The following is a 14,888-nucleotide window of genomic DNA, read 5'->3' on the forward strand; positions in this document are numbered from 1 at the left end:
CTTTATGTTTGACATAATAAATCCTAGGAAAATTGCAGTGTTTTAAAAAACTTATATGTAACCCGAACAATTAGACTTCCTGTAGGTATAGTTAGTCTCTTGAGAGGAAAGAATTTCAAGATTTCCTCTTTTGTTTTAAGACGTGTATAAAATAAAACTTATAAATGTAATTAACAAATCTGCAAGTATTGTTTGCAAGTCTTCTAAGTTCATAGCAATGTAGATGAGATAAGGAAGTAAGCACAATACTCTCCACCAGACACTTATTTATCTCCTTGGTTTTCACAGTGTTCTAGTCACCTGTCTATAATACCACACATGCTCTATGCTTTATTCATTTACCTACATGCCATCTCCCCTTTTAACCTAGGAATACTTCATAGATACAGTGAATTAATGTTCTTGCTCTTAACTGCTCTTGACTACCAACACAGTGCAGAATAAATACCAACATATTTATTTTGAAAAACAAGTAAAGCAGGATTTTCTATTTTTTTAAAATATTAAACCAAGATGTTCTCTTTTTTTCCAATGCAATGGAGCCAGTATTATGATCTGATTAGAATCAGGTCTTCAAATAATTATTAACTAAACTATGTTTAGTTAAAAATTACTGTGTCCTCTTTTAACAGGAAGAGCAGCAGAAGCAAAAACATGAACTCTGGAAAAACTTTGTTTTCTTTTGTTTTTGGACTGTGTACCATCAGGAAAATTTCAAGAAATTAAAAATATCAATAAACCATGTTTAAGTAAACAATCTTGCAACTTATTTAAATAATTCAAGTAATGGAATAATAAGTGTGTGAATTTGAGCTGAGTTGTTAATATTTGTTGCAAATATAAATTGAGTCTAAAAGGTAGGTGAGAACATAGACAAAACATATAGTTGGGAAAGACAATGAACATTTTGGGGATATTGAGTAGACAAATTAAAAGGAGTAGACTGAACATGTAGGAAATAGTTAAGTAATAAACTTGGAATGGTGGGTTGGGTCATTTTTGGAAGGCAGCTATGCTCACCATTATACCACCAATGCACACTAAAGGAAGTCCATACTCATTTTTGAATGCTGTGTTAGGAAGTGACAAAACCATTAAAACATTTTGAGCAGAATAGTGATACACATAAAGCTGAACTTAGTAACTTTAATCCAGAGAGTGTGTAGAATTTGTAAAGCACAGAGAGATTGAGAGCAGAAAAAAATCATTTTATTTAAATCATAAGGTGGTAGTGAACTGATTTAAAATTATGCATATTACAACAGTAATGAAGAAATACTAAATACAAGAGCAAGAAAAATTGACTAGGCATAGTCAATGGGATAAAAAGAAAAGACATGTATTATCTACTTAACTATATTAAAACAGTGGAGTAAAGCATTAAAATATACTCCTTTTATGATTTAATACATAATTAAAACAAGCTGTGTATTTTGATGATTTAGTACCTTATTCATTACTGTATATAATATGTCACAGGATTCAGTCATTTGTTTTCACTTCAGAGCTTTTCAATAAAAATGTATCTTTCAATATTTTATTATTAAGTATATAGATACGTAGTGGACTTTGTATAAAGCACTGTTTGTTGTGGTGATCCATCACAATCTTTTCATTACTTTGTTGCTATAAAAAAGAAAACTTTGGGGAAAAAGGAAAGCCTTGACAGTCTCTGGCCTTTAGAATTACTCAAACTAGGAAATTATTCCCAATGTCCCCCTATTTTGTAGCCTACTTTTGAAGTAATTCCCTAAAGATTTCTTTCCTTTTTGAGCTCTGCATATCATTTCATTTCCTGTCTTCCTATGTAATGGGAAAACATCCTTCACTTTAAAAAAGAGCTATTTAAAACTACAGTTCATCCAAAGATGATGTGTGAATCTGTAGTGTACTGCACACATAAATGGGGGAAAAATAGCCTGGAAAATCCTTGTATAACAGGATCTGTTCTTCTAGTCTGCCTAACTTGTGCACTGGAACCTTATCATAAATTTCAGTTGGATCCACCATATCAGCATTTCATCCTCTCCCATTCTTATTCCTCACTATCCCATTAAAAAAAAGAAAAGAAACAGATTTTACTGCTGAACACATAATACCCAATGAGACCTGGTTATTGGAAGCCAGCCTCATGGAGGGAAGGGTGATTGCTAAGGCAGCATGAGCTCTCCCCTTGCCCACACTGATTTTCCTTGCCTGAGTACATTTTAATGCTAACAAAAATGCTTTAGTGATTATAACTGAACCCTTGGTACAAATTTTGTAAATATGATGTATGCATTAAGAAAATGTATGTAAAACAAACTTCCAATATTGCTGAATTAATATGTTGGTGAGACCTCAGCCAGATGAAAAGCCTATTCTGACCCCATTGAGACCTTCTGTCTTGTGTCATTCACCTATTTCTGTGTTGTTGCTTTAGTTTTTATGGCCCATCTTAAGGCACAACATAACCTAATCTGTACTACAGAACAACCATCTATGGGTATCACAGCACTTGTAAATATTTTTGTGACTTCTCACTTTCTGGATGTAATTTAGCAATGCTTGCACTATATATACGGTTTTCAACAAATGCATCTCTAGAAATTTAGCTATTTTTGTTGCAATTTTCCTATTGGGGAGATCTTTATAATGCTTATGGATTTCTTCAATGGCTTATCTTCCTTGGGTGGCTGTTATTTTATTGTGCCACTTGACTTGCAATTCAAAATTTTTTTTCTGACCTTCACAGTCTTTTACACTCTTTTTTTTTTTTTTGCAATAGTAGTGAATTTTTAGCAACATATCTGATTTTCTCATGGTAAAATAACACTACTTAGATGACCAGTACTTTAAACATTTCTTTCAGAGGGCAGAAATAATTCACTCTGATTACTCCAATGTCCTACTTTCTTTTCTAGATTATGAACTCTTTGAGAACAGGGTATTTATATTTATATATTTATATCCATGGCATTAATGCAGTGCCTAGCAAGTAACAGGTATTCAGTAAAGATTTGTTGAGTTGATGAATGAATTCATCACCAGTTAATATCCTGTCCATGTTGTGGGTTTCACAATCACCCAGTTGGAGAAGGAAGGTTGGATCAGATAACCTTCTTGGATTTCTTTTTCTCCTTGTCTGATTCCATGATACTGTTCATATCTTAATCATCAATATGCATATAAATATTCTGTTCGGCTTGATGCAAAACAGTTCTGTCTTTCTGAATCATAAAGGTTGGTATTTTTACTTCAGAATGACCTTTTTAACAGCTATACACAGTTTTGGATACGGTCTTAATGCCTCCTACTGGCAAATCATAAGGTATTTTTTCCAAAAATCATAATCCTACTGTTTGCAGAATCATAAATATATTACATTTATAGTTAGCGTATGACATTTTTAATGTGAATGGACTCTAAAATAGCCACAGGTGACCAGTTCGATATTTACAGTCTGTGGCATTTCCAGAGAGACAAATCTTTGTTTACGGACTGAGTGACAGTATGACTTCTTCAGATGAGGTAAACATCATCTGTGGTTCAGCAGGAAGCGCACACCATACACAGGTCCATCTAACTGCTATTAGATGATCATTGATTATGCTTTTACTATTTTCAAGGTCAAGGAAAAGTCTGTCTAGGCTTATACAGAAGATAGCAAACTACATCCTCAGTAGAAAGGTCTTTGAAAGCCTTTTCTAGCTTTGGCAGTGATGTACTATATGCTGCAGGCTTACCATGTCCCTTTAGCAGGTCATATATTGTTTTTTATGCTCAGCTGAGTAGAGCTAAGATCAATTTTTAAATCACATTGCCATATTATCCATCTCCACAATTTGAGATTAGGTGGATAAATTGTTTGCTATTTTTATAAAAGCCTTTCAGTTATACAACTTGGGAAGGAAAAGAGGTAACCCTCTTCTTTAAAACCCTGAAATGTTGGGTTATAAATTAAAATTAAATAAAATAACGTGCGTAAAAACTCTACACTCTAGAGAAAAAGACCTATTTTATATTTGTAGGGGTATGTAAAAGGAAAAAGATAAATGGAATAACAATAAGGAATGCGTATTGAAAAATTAACTCTAGAAGAACAAGCAGTTTTTCTGTTTTAATCCAAATACTAATGTGGTATAAAACCATTTAAGATACATATGAAATGTGGAAAATATATTAAAAGAATAGCATTTGCTTTCATTATTATTATTATTATTACATTTCCTAGTTAAATATTATATTTTTTGTGTAAAATGTAACTAGTAAAGTGAGTGAAGGGTACATGGGATTTCTCTGTACTCTTTGAACTTTCAGTGAATCTATAATTTTTTCAAACTAAGAAATTCCAAAAAGGAAAACAAGAGTCACATTTGTGGTATCAAAAGGCAAAAATATAACACTGATTATATTATGAATTTTGCTCATGAAAATTCTGAGAAATTTCTTAGTTTGCACTTTTTACATAGGGTAAAACTAAACTTTTTTTGGGAATTCACTGAACAACGATTAGGTATTTAACATAAATTGGTAATGATGGTGATTAAACAAGTTAAAGCCATGTTTTTTTTCTTCTTAGCAACAGTGGAATAGACTGCTTAGTGGTCTACATTGAATAAAATTGTGAAAGAAAGGTTTTTCACAATTCCTAAAAATAAATGAGAAAAATAGTGTACAAATTGACTCTTTTGACTATTGGAAGGAATTAATGGGGAGGAGTTCTAAAAATCAGAAACTAGTGCATTCACTGGATGTTGGACCCAGAATTTGCTTGACAGATGGTTCAGATAAGCATGTTTAGAAAAACTATCCTTTAGATATCTTCAAATTTATTTTATAGGTTTAATGTTTAAATTATTAAACAAGAAAAATTATTATATATTAAATTCAAAGAGGTAGAAAAATATGACAATGTAAACTAAGGGAAACAAAAGAAATGAATTTATAAAGAGAAGGAAAATTAAATTCACAAATTTCAATGTAGAAACAGAGTATAATTCATAATTACAACCAATAGCTTGTTCTTAAAGTAAACATGCAGTTAAAATGGCTAACTTACTAAAAAACATGAACTATTTTTTAAGTAGACATGGTAATTGTAAAGATCATTTGGAAAAATAACATGTGGAAATAGGTAGAAAAACTCTAAAAAAGAACCTTGGTCATATATTAACAAATAATAGAATTCTGTAGTAGTTCAAAAACTTGGTCTTCTTGTGTTAAGAAAAATTAATTGAACTAAATAGAAAATCCAGTGACATAGTTTGTTAAAAAGTATTTAATATATAATAAAGTTGGCTTTTCTATTAGTGGTGAAAAGCTGGTTCACTAAAAAGAAAAAAATATATATGTATGTATCTATATATGTTTATATCCTTGGGACAACTGGTTAGCCATGTGTGAAAACAAACACATCTTTATCACACTCTGTATGCCAAAACATATACCAGGTGTTGCAGAAATTTAAATATAAAGTAGTGGAACTTTGAAAGTAGTAAAAGAAAAAAAAGGGCCATTTAATATTCTCAGAATGAAATCCCTTAAGCCATAAACAATAAAATAAGACTGACTAGGTAAAAACTGAATACGTATGTATAGCAAAATTGTTTAAAAACAAAGGCAAACCAGGAAAATAATTTGTAATGTATTTTGCAGATAAAAGGCTCATATTTTAAAAAGAAATGTCTTTCAATATCTGATCCATAGCTTCCTTGCCAACATCAATTTCTAACACACTTGCCATTGCCACTCCTTTTCAGTCTCTCTACTCTTTATTTTCCTTAAACATTCCAAAACACCCTCCTATCTCAAGGCATTTGAACTACAGTCATGTAATGACTTGGTATCTTATATCTCCAGGGAAATGGTCTCAGGACCCACCCCCTTGGATACCAAAATCCATAGTGATGCTCAAGTCCCTTATATAAAATGGCATAGTACAAAGAATACAGTTGGCCCTCCCTATCTGCAGATGCCCAACCCGTGCATAAGGGGCCAACTGTAGTGCTGCCTTCAAATAGAATGTGCTCCTTTCAGATATCCACATAGCATGTGCCCTCATATCTTTGTTTCTGTTTGCATATCCTCTCCTCAGATGCTTTCCTGATTATAGCCACATTAGCATCCTTGTCACTCTTAATTTCCCTCTGTTATTTCTTTTCACAGCACCAGTACTTGACATTATTTTATTTATGTCTGTATGTATGTTTGTTTGTATGTATATGTATATGTATTGTCAATCTTCCTATTCTCAAATTTCTTGCAAATAGGAACACCATGCTTTTATTTATCATACTGGCAAAAATTAAAATTCTGGTGGCACACAGAGTTTTAGAAGATATGAGATAACACAACATTTCTTAGGGAATGATGTAGAACACTATCAAGTTGCATTCTTTTACATTTCACTGAGAAATTATAGATCTAAGAATTCATATGACTAATAGAATCACATATATATATATATAAATATGTGTTGAATTTAGTATTATTAGTAATAGTAAAAATAGAAACAATCAAAATGTCCATTTGGGGCCAAGTGAACAAATGACTAAGCATCGAAAATGTTATGTCACATAGCGTTTTAAAGAATGAAGTAGATTCAAAATTCTGTTACAAAAAAGAACAGGTGAAGCAAGGAAAGCAATGTAAAATCCAATGTGTATAATTTGGTTAAGTTTATGTAAGAAACAAAAAAATGAAGTTGATAATTACCACACTGCAGGGAGTGGAACAAGGTGTCTGAGGTAGGAGTAAAAGACCATTTTGCACTATTTATTTTATCATTTTATGCATCATTGAAACAACATCAACAACCACTATGAGAGATACAGAAAGATGAGGGTAGAGTACAGGCTAAGTTTGTTCAGTGATCAGGCTGGTGAAGGGGCAGATGTTTGACAATAAAGAACCTTAGAGGTCATTATAAGATGTCTGTCTATGTGGAGGAATGGGAAACCATTGAAGGGATTGAATTTGACACAAACCTCCTAGCCAAATTTGGCAAAGCCAGGGTTTGAAACCACTTTTGTCTAACTCTTCTCTACTTCCAAAATAAGATTACTTAAAGGGGTTGAAAAATATGATTTGAAAACTCTGTAAATAAACTTAACTTACCTAACTTTACATGGGCATGCTATATTGGGTTTACCTGGTGGTATCATATGTACATTGGAGAGGAGATTTTCTGAGAAGTAAAACAAATCCTTTAAATTTAAATGTATAAAACACAGCTTATGCGTCTAAATTAAAGATACCTTTAAAAGTTAAGTACATTTATATAAACCTTCTTCTCTCAGATGGGGAATTATATTTGTAACCTCTCCAACTTGGTATATATTTATACAATATATTCATATCTATTTTTAGTTTGATATGTTTGGAATTTTGTTTAAAGTGAGTTGTAATGGGGACTGCTGGTACTAACTTGCAGGCTTTAATTTTTCTCTGTACTCTGAAAATATATAAATACAAATGGAAAAATGTATGTTATCAGAGTAAATTTTTAAAGATGAATGAATGAATAAATAAATAGTTCTGTGACAGCTGCTATGGGCAATTCTAATATTTTGCTTTGGGAAACTCTAATTGTTTTCTTTATTAAAATTAAGAAAGTAGTAGGTAAGGCTTCAAAGAAAACCATTAGCTATTTTGTTTTTGAAGTAATTTTATTCTATTACTACATTTCATTATGGTACGCCTTTACTGACTATTGAATAAAGGTGATGCTAGAAGATATTTTTTTTCAAAATTATTTCTCCATCAAAGATAGTTTGAAATTCCTTTGATGTTCATCCTTTCCATTTCTATTTGTCATCTTCCTAAAGTTACACTTAGATTATTAAAACAGTTTCTAATGGGTAGCCTTGCTTCTAGACCATTCAACTCATCCAAGCCTGCTAAAGCTCTATTTTATTTCTGTGCTAAAGCATATGAAATGATGCTTTACCGTTCAAATGGTAGAGTCTCAAATCCTTCATCTGGCAGAGAAAACCTTTAAGATTGTGAGTATTAATATAACTGGATTACCCTACATACAGATAATTAGAGGAAAATGGTCCCAATTTGTGGGGTCAGAGTCCTGGAAGTAGATCTTGCCATTGGGAGTGGGGCAAAAGCTGAAGGAATTGAATTGGAAGCAATGGAAGAAATTTAGACAAGAAGCCCAAACTTGTTATTCCTTCTCCTCCTAAAAACTCAACAGACACCACGCCAGGTGTCAAAGTGGAAGCATGGAGGGAAAGGACTAGGAGTAGTTAATTAATATAAATTGTTTGTTCTGAAATGATGGTAGGGATGGAGGCAACTTTCAATACATTAATGAGATTGTTCCAGTAGGTTAGTGGAGAGTTCCAGTGGGAAATCCAGAAATCTTAGCAGATGGTCAGAAACAAAATCATTTTAGAAATAAATACTATTTTTGAGTAGCACTTCAAGATTTGTATTTTATTTGTCCTTCTCTATTTATATGTAATAAAATAGTAGCTAATATTTATGTAAAATATTTATGTAAGGTTAGTAACAATACAATAGGTGCTTTGCATGCTTTATTTCACCTCCATCCTCAAAATAATCAACCCTATGAGGTAAGAACTATTATTATCACCAGTTCATGGATTACAGAACAGAAAAAGTAAACGACATATTGAAGATAACACTGTAAGTAAGTGACACTGTTGGGATTGGAAGCCAAGCTTTGCTGACACCAGAGTATATGCTTTGGGCTCCTACACTGCTTCTCCCACCAGTAACTGTTGCATATTCCCAGTGCTATATAGCTACAAATATATTGATAGAAGAAGAGAAACCTGAAAGCCAGTGTCTGTATTCATTATCTAGAGAGTTGCAGTTGCCTTTCTGAATGGGAACTGAGACTAGATCTGCATTCTTTAGAAAATGACCCACACTCTTTAAGGAACGGTTTGTTTTGTGAACTCTCCTTTACCCTCAGTCCAGCTGGTGCCCTAGGTTAGACAATTTCCTCCAGGGTATGCTATTTGACTGGCTAGATCATACCCACCTAGTTCATTTCTTTGTGACTGGTCTACTTAACACTTGCTAATGTTTTAACAAATGATTTATTTCTGTCACTTGAGACATTTTAGCTATCTTTCAGAGCAATCTATTTTAGGTAATGAACAATAAAGATGCTTACAAAGTAACTTTTCCTCTGGCTCTTAACCAAAGGAATCTGAGACAATTTTTCTTTCAGCCTGTGATGGCAGAACACTTAAAATAGAAAAAAGAAAGGCAGTTTAGTAATACTCATTTAATTTGCTCCTATTTAGTATTCTAATAAGAAAGGAAATATTCTTCTACCTATAGTGTTTAGGTCTCTGTATTTTAATATTGTTTTCAGTGCTTACCTTATATATGGGGGAATATTTTAGCTATAATTTATACTCCCTACAATTATAATCTATTAAGACCCAACCTAATCATTTCATTACACTGGATTATTTGGTTTTAGTCTGCTGAGCATTAATGCAGCTTTTAATGTCATTGGTTTTGATACCCTTATAATGAGCTCATTTGTTTTACTACACAAAATTATCTTTTTATTGATGTGCTGAGGTAGATACCTACAATAGAAGATCATCAAAACAAAATGAGATTTTGTGATTCAACTCTCATGTTTTGATTTCTTCAGTGATTTTGTTATCTCAGTCTGGCTGCAGGTGTTTTTGTAGATAAACAATTGGATTAATTCAAAACCCCTAGAGCTCCTCACCCATTACACATTCACAAGTCAATAGTGTCAACAAGGTAAGAATAAACTAAATTAACCAAGAGATTCTGTTTCACAGATCAAAAAGACAATCAAATGAGAAAAGGTATGTGAGTGGGGAAATATATTAGGGACTAAGAGCTGTGTAGAATTAAACCCTCAAATGAAAAGTTTGAAATCGGTCTAATATGCCTTGAGATGCTTTGGAGAAGAAACGGAGATTTTTGAGAGGATAAACGAGATGACTTGAGTGACAGCACACTATTTTACATATTACCAAAACCCTCTCCCAAGGACAAAAACAAAAGTGGACTGTTAACATAAATGCTGATGCACTCCCTCTATTATATTACCATATTCACCCAAATTCTGGAGGCCAGCCAGAACCACTGTCATTCCCATTCTCCAAAACAAAAATACTTGTTCCTAATCAGTTTACCACAGAGACTTTTTGTGTCCTTTTTCTACCTCCGTTTGGGACAGAAGACCCTGAGATTTAGAGCACATGAAGGCAAATTAGTAAAAAGATGAGTTTATAGTTGTAAGGCCAGCAGGTCCGGGGAAGGGCCCAGGGAGTCAGACGGAACCCCCGCCAAGGAGGCTGATGCAACCGACCGGTCTTCCCGCTCCCCGAGGGGCGGAACCAACAGCTCCGAGGCTGATGCAACCGACACCCAACACTGCCACAACATCCAAAAGATTACCAAAAAAGGGCTGCTTCACACAGCAAGCGCCTCCCCTGCGTCCACCCCTATAAATTTTGTTCGCGCCCGCATCCGGGCGCGACTTCTCTGTAAGGCCAACTGGCCCGAGGCAGGGGAATGCAATCAGACTCACAGGTTGCATCAGACCGAAACTTTCCGGACCACCCAGTTCCAGGAACTGACCTGGGGACTTTCCACCCGGCCCAGCCTTCCCGCCTTTCGAGGGGCGGGACTAACGGTCCCAAGACTGATGCAACCGGCACCGGATATTGCCACGATACCCGAAGAGACCGCCAAATAAGGAATAACCTGTGCCCTCCCGGATTCACCACACCCCTTTCCCTTCTTCCCCTATAAATTCTGCCCAAACCCTCGCCCCGGCGCGACTTCTCTGGCCCATTTCTCTCGGACCAGTGAACCTCGCCAGGGAGCGTTCCCAAATAAAGCTTGTTTAAGCCCTCCCCCGTTTCTTGGTGCCGTTCCTTACATTCTCTGGCCCCTTTCTCTCGGCTCGCCCGGGAGCGTTCCCAAATAAAGCTTGTTTAAACTCTCCTCCGTTTTTGGTGCCGTTCCTTACAGTAGTTTGTAGGAGGAAAGAAGCAATATGGATTATGTGTGTAGGTGGTGGTAAAGATTTAGAAGAGGGGCAAAAATTTGGGAAAGCATCTAAGCCAAGGTGATTAGAGGAGGATGCAATCAGGCTAAGGTAAACAGATTTCCTGACCGAACTCAGGGCTCTATGAAATCTGTAATTATATCTTATGACACTAAAATCTAGGTTTTAGTGGTTTTCCACAGCAGTGATCTGGAATGGGGAGGCAGAAAAGGTAGATAAACAAAGAAATATGAGAATTAATATTATTGGATAGAATCTGGCTGAAATGATGAAACATAATTTTAGGATGAAAATGAGATAGAGAGAGTAAAATGGGGAGTGGAGGTGAGGAGAAGACAGACAATGAAATACTGGGAGAAAATACTGAGAGAAAATTTGAGAAAATCTCAAAATGAGATGTCAAAACATCCTCTACTCCATAAAAGCAACAAGAAAACTGGCCCCCCAAAAAGCCAGAACAAACTGTTTCAGAACTCTAGAAATTAACCAAAGGCATGTAGTAACCAGGAGAATATTTGTTCAAGAAAAATTGCTCCATCTCAGTAAGAACTGCCAGCTTTGTGGCATTTTAGCTTCCTCTACTCTCATCACCTGCTCTCTCAACATCTGCTGTGGAAAATCAACAGGGCAGCCACTGGAGGGAGCAAAAGAGGGCTAGATCTATTTCAAAGACTCATTCTCAAAGAACTGTCATTATTTGGTTTGTCTGACGGTTCCCCAGAAGATCCCACTTGCAAAACTATTTATAGTGATATGACTTGGAGCTTATCCAGTACTGAACAACTGTTTCTCTGGGGGGATGGTGTGGGAGGGTATTTGTCATAAAAAATTGCAGGTAACTGTTTAACTTCGTGGTCCCTTGGGGTAGTTGGGGCAAACAACAGTATAAACAAAAAGCTTAAAAGGAGAAGCTGGAAATGAGATGTCCATAGGGCTTTGAAAAGCTCTGAAACATTACTGGGAATCTAGAAGACCACATACATGGGTAGAGCACATGCCCCAGGCAGTGCCTTTCCTTCTTAGGAGAGTCATATGAAGGCCCTGAGTGCTCATCCCTGGCTGAGCTTTTGCAAGCAGGAAGTGAAGGCAAAGATAGAGTCGATAAATACCTGGCTGAGTGCTGAAGGTATGCCACTTGGCAAATATTCAGTGCATTTTGCCAAAAATGAGTTGTTCACATACAGTGGAGATCTACTTCTGGACTCTGTTACATTCCATTGACCTATGAACGAAGAACAAAAAGCATTGCTCACCACCCAGTCCTACAAAGGTTTAGTCTTAACCTACTATGGTCGCTGACCAGCAGTGCATTCTGAGGGGAAATTAAGAGAGTAACCGAATGAGGCATTCTGTGCTTTGGACAAGCAGACCCCTTAGACAGATGTATAATTCAGGAAGAACTTTTAATGAACCCAGATTCTTGCATCTTCTCATACAAAGAAAAGCACTAAAATCGTTAACTTCAGATAACTGTTCTTTGTGATTAGCAGCAATCTTTTACCAAGATGTATGCTTGCCTGTACTTATTCCTTAGCAAAAAAATATCTTATATAAACTGGCTTCTACCTTATCCCTTTGGACCATTTTTCTCAGAGCTAGCTAGGTGACTGGCTCCTGGCCTACAGCCATCAGCAAGACCCTGAATAAAACTTAAACTCCCAACTCTTATGTTGTGTGCTTTTCTTTAAGTCAACAGATCTGTATATCTATCTTTACATTGACACGACACTGTTCTGATTACTATAGATTTATAAATTTTTCTTCCTTCTCAAAGGTTGTTTTGCTGCTATTATTGTTAGGTGGGTATTTTTCATTTCCATATGAATTTAGAATCAGCTTTATTCTATAAAACAATATTATTAAAAGGAATTGCATGGAAAATATAGTTTTATCTGTAGAAAATTGATATCTTAATAGTGTTGAGCCTTCCTACCAATGAACAAGGGATATATCTTCATTTATTTAGGTTTTAAAACTTTTCTCAGGGCGTCCCTGGTGGCGCAGTGGTTGAGAGTCTGCCTGCCGATGCAGGGGACACGGGTTCGTGCCCTGGTCCGGGAAGATCCCACATGCCGTGGAGCAGCTGGGCCCGTAAGCCATGGCTGCTGAGCCTGCGTGTCCGGAGCCTGTGCTCTGCAACGGGAGAGGCCACAGCAGTTAGAGGCCCGTGTACCGCAAAAAAAAAAAAAAAAAAAAACAAAACTTTTCTCAGAAATGTTTTGCATTTTTCGGTGTCTAAATCATTCACACATTTTACCAGATTTATCCTTAATATTTTAAGTTTTATGCTAATTTAAATGGTATGTTAAAAATTTCAATCTCATATTGTGTATAAATACGATTTGTGCAAAGTGGTCTTTCTGTTTTGCACCCTGAAAATCTTGTTAAATTCACGTATTGGTTCTAGTAGCTTTTTTGTACATTCCATTGGATTTTCTATATAGATGATCATGCCATCAGTGAATGAAACCAGTTTTAATTCTTCCTTTCCAGTCTGGATGTCTTTTATTTCTTTATTTTCCTTCCCTGTTTGCAAGGCTAGAACATCCAGTACAATGTTTAATAGCAGTGGTAAGGCTGAATATCATTGGCTTTTACTGTCTTATGGAAAAAACTTTCAATCTTCCACCAATAAGTATAATGTTAGCTTTTAAAAAAATTTAAAAATTTTAAAATGTCAAATGTGTAAGGCAGGTCCATGGAAAATTATACAGTATAAAATATAAAAAGTAGAGTATAGTATAAGAAGAGGTTCTGAAAATCAATAGTCACTGAAATGAGTATCATTTCTGTTAGGTATAAAAATTCTCATTTACTTATGTGAGAAGACATTAGCGTTATTATTGATATTGAGGATATGGTTTTGGTAACGGAGGGACAATGAATAGTACTGATAGAAAATTTGCTGGCTGGGAAACCCTAGGCCAGTTATGTAGCCTCTGTACCCAAATTTCACCACTTGCAAAACATGAGGATTAGATGAATTAAAACTAATAATTTGCTAAGAACAGTGCCTGACACAGTGTTATGTAAATCAATCAATATATATTAGTTCTTAAGGCTTAGCATTTTCACAATTTATGTATAGCCTAGAAACCAAGGATTAAGTATTTATTTTAAACAACTTATAAAATCATAAGCCAACAGGGTAATAATGTTTATCTATATTCCTCTCTCCAAGAGATAGTTTTGATGAAGATTTCCCCAAACATGAAAGATAATTTTGCAGACCAGCATGGGCCAATTGATTTGGTCAGAATAGGCTATGTATGCTGTAATACCAAACAACCTTCAAATATTGGTGCTGAAAACCTCAAAGGCTGATTTCTGAATTACATTTCATCTCTAGGTTACCAAGGGGAATGTGCTCATCATAATCACTTAGGGACCTTGTCTAAAGAAGCAGGTATCATCTTAAATATTGCTGGTTGCTGTGCTAGAGGTAAAGAAAGCTCTGGAAGGTTTTACCCTGTCACATCATTCAGATCAACTCATTGGCTAAAATTAGGGTATCTGGGAGTTCAGTCATCTATGTTCCCCAAGTGAATGAGAACCAAATAGCTGTGAAGAGCATTAATAAATATCACAGATGCCTGGTGTGTGGACTGTTGGGTAGGGATGAGAACAAAGGAAGGAAGCAGCCAATACGATTAAGTGGAATGAGTGCTTTAGTTCTGGATTTGTACAGCCTTCCTTTTCCCACTCCTATACTACCACCAGCACACACACTCACATATACTTGATGCAAGGCAAGCATTCTCATTCAATTATCTATGTTTTTTAGAGAGACAGAAAAAAAGAAAGGCACCAATTTTAATCTGGCATTTATTTGTGCCCCTAGATCAGCCAAAGTTTGTAG

General features: G+C 35.3%; 1 pseudogene across 1 annotated transcript in view; it reads right to left on the reverse strand.

Moving 5' to 3' along the window:
* The window catches only part of LOC307189360 (spermine synthase-like), a 462,966-nt pseudogene that overhangs the window by 13,278 nt on the left and 434,800 nt on the right, over positions 1–14,888 (reverse strand). Inside the window, exon 4 of the transcript XR_013831756.1 lies at positions 12,139–12,251. The product of XR_013831756.1 is annotated as a spermine synthase-like (transcript). The remainder of the gene's footprint in view (positions 1–12,138; positions 12,252–14,888) is intronic.

The sequence above is a fragment of the Stenella coeruleoalba genome, assembly GCF_951394435.1.
Source record: "Stenella coeruleoalba genome assembly, chromosome: 7".
Lineage (NCBI taxonomy): Eukaryota > Metazoa > Chordata > Mammalia > Artiodactyla > Delphinidae > Stenella > Stenella coeruleoalba.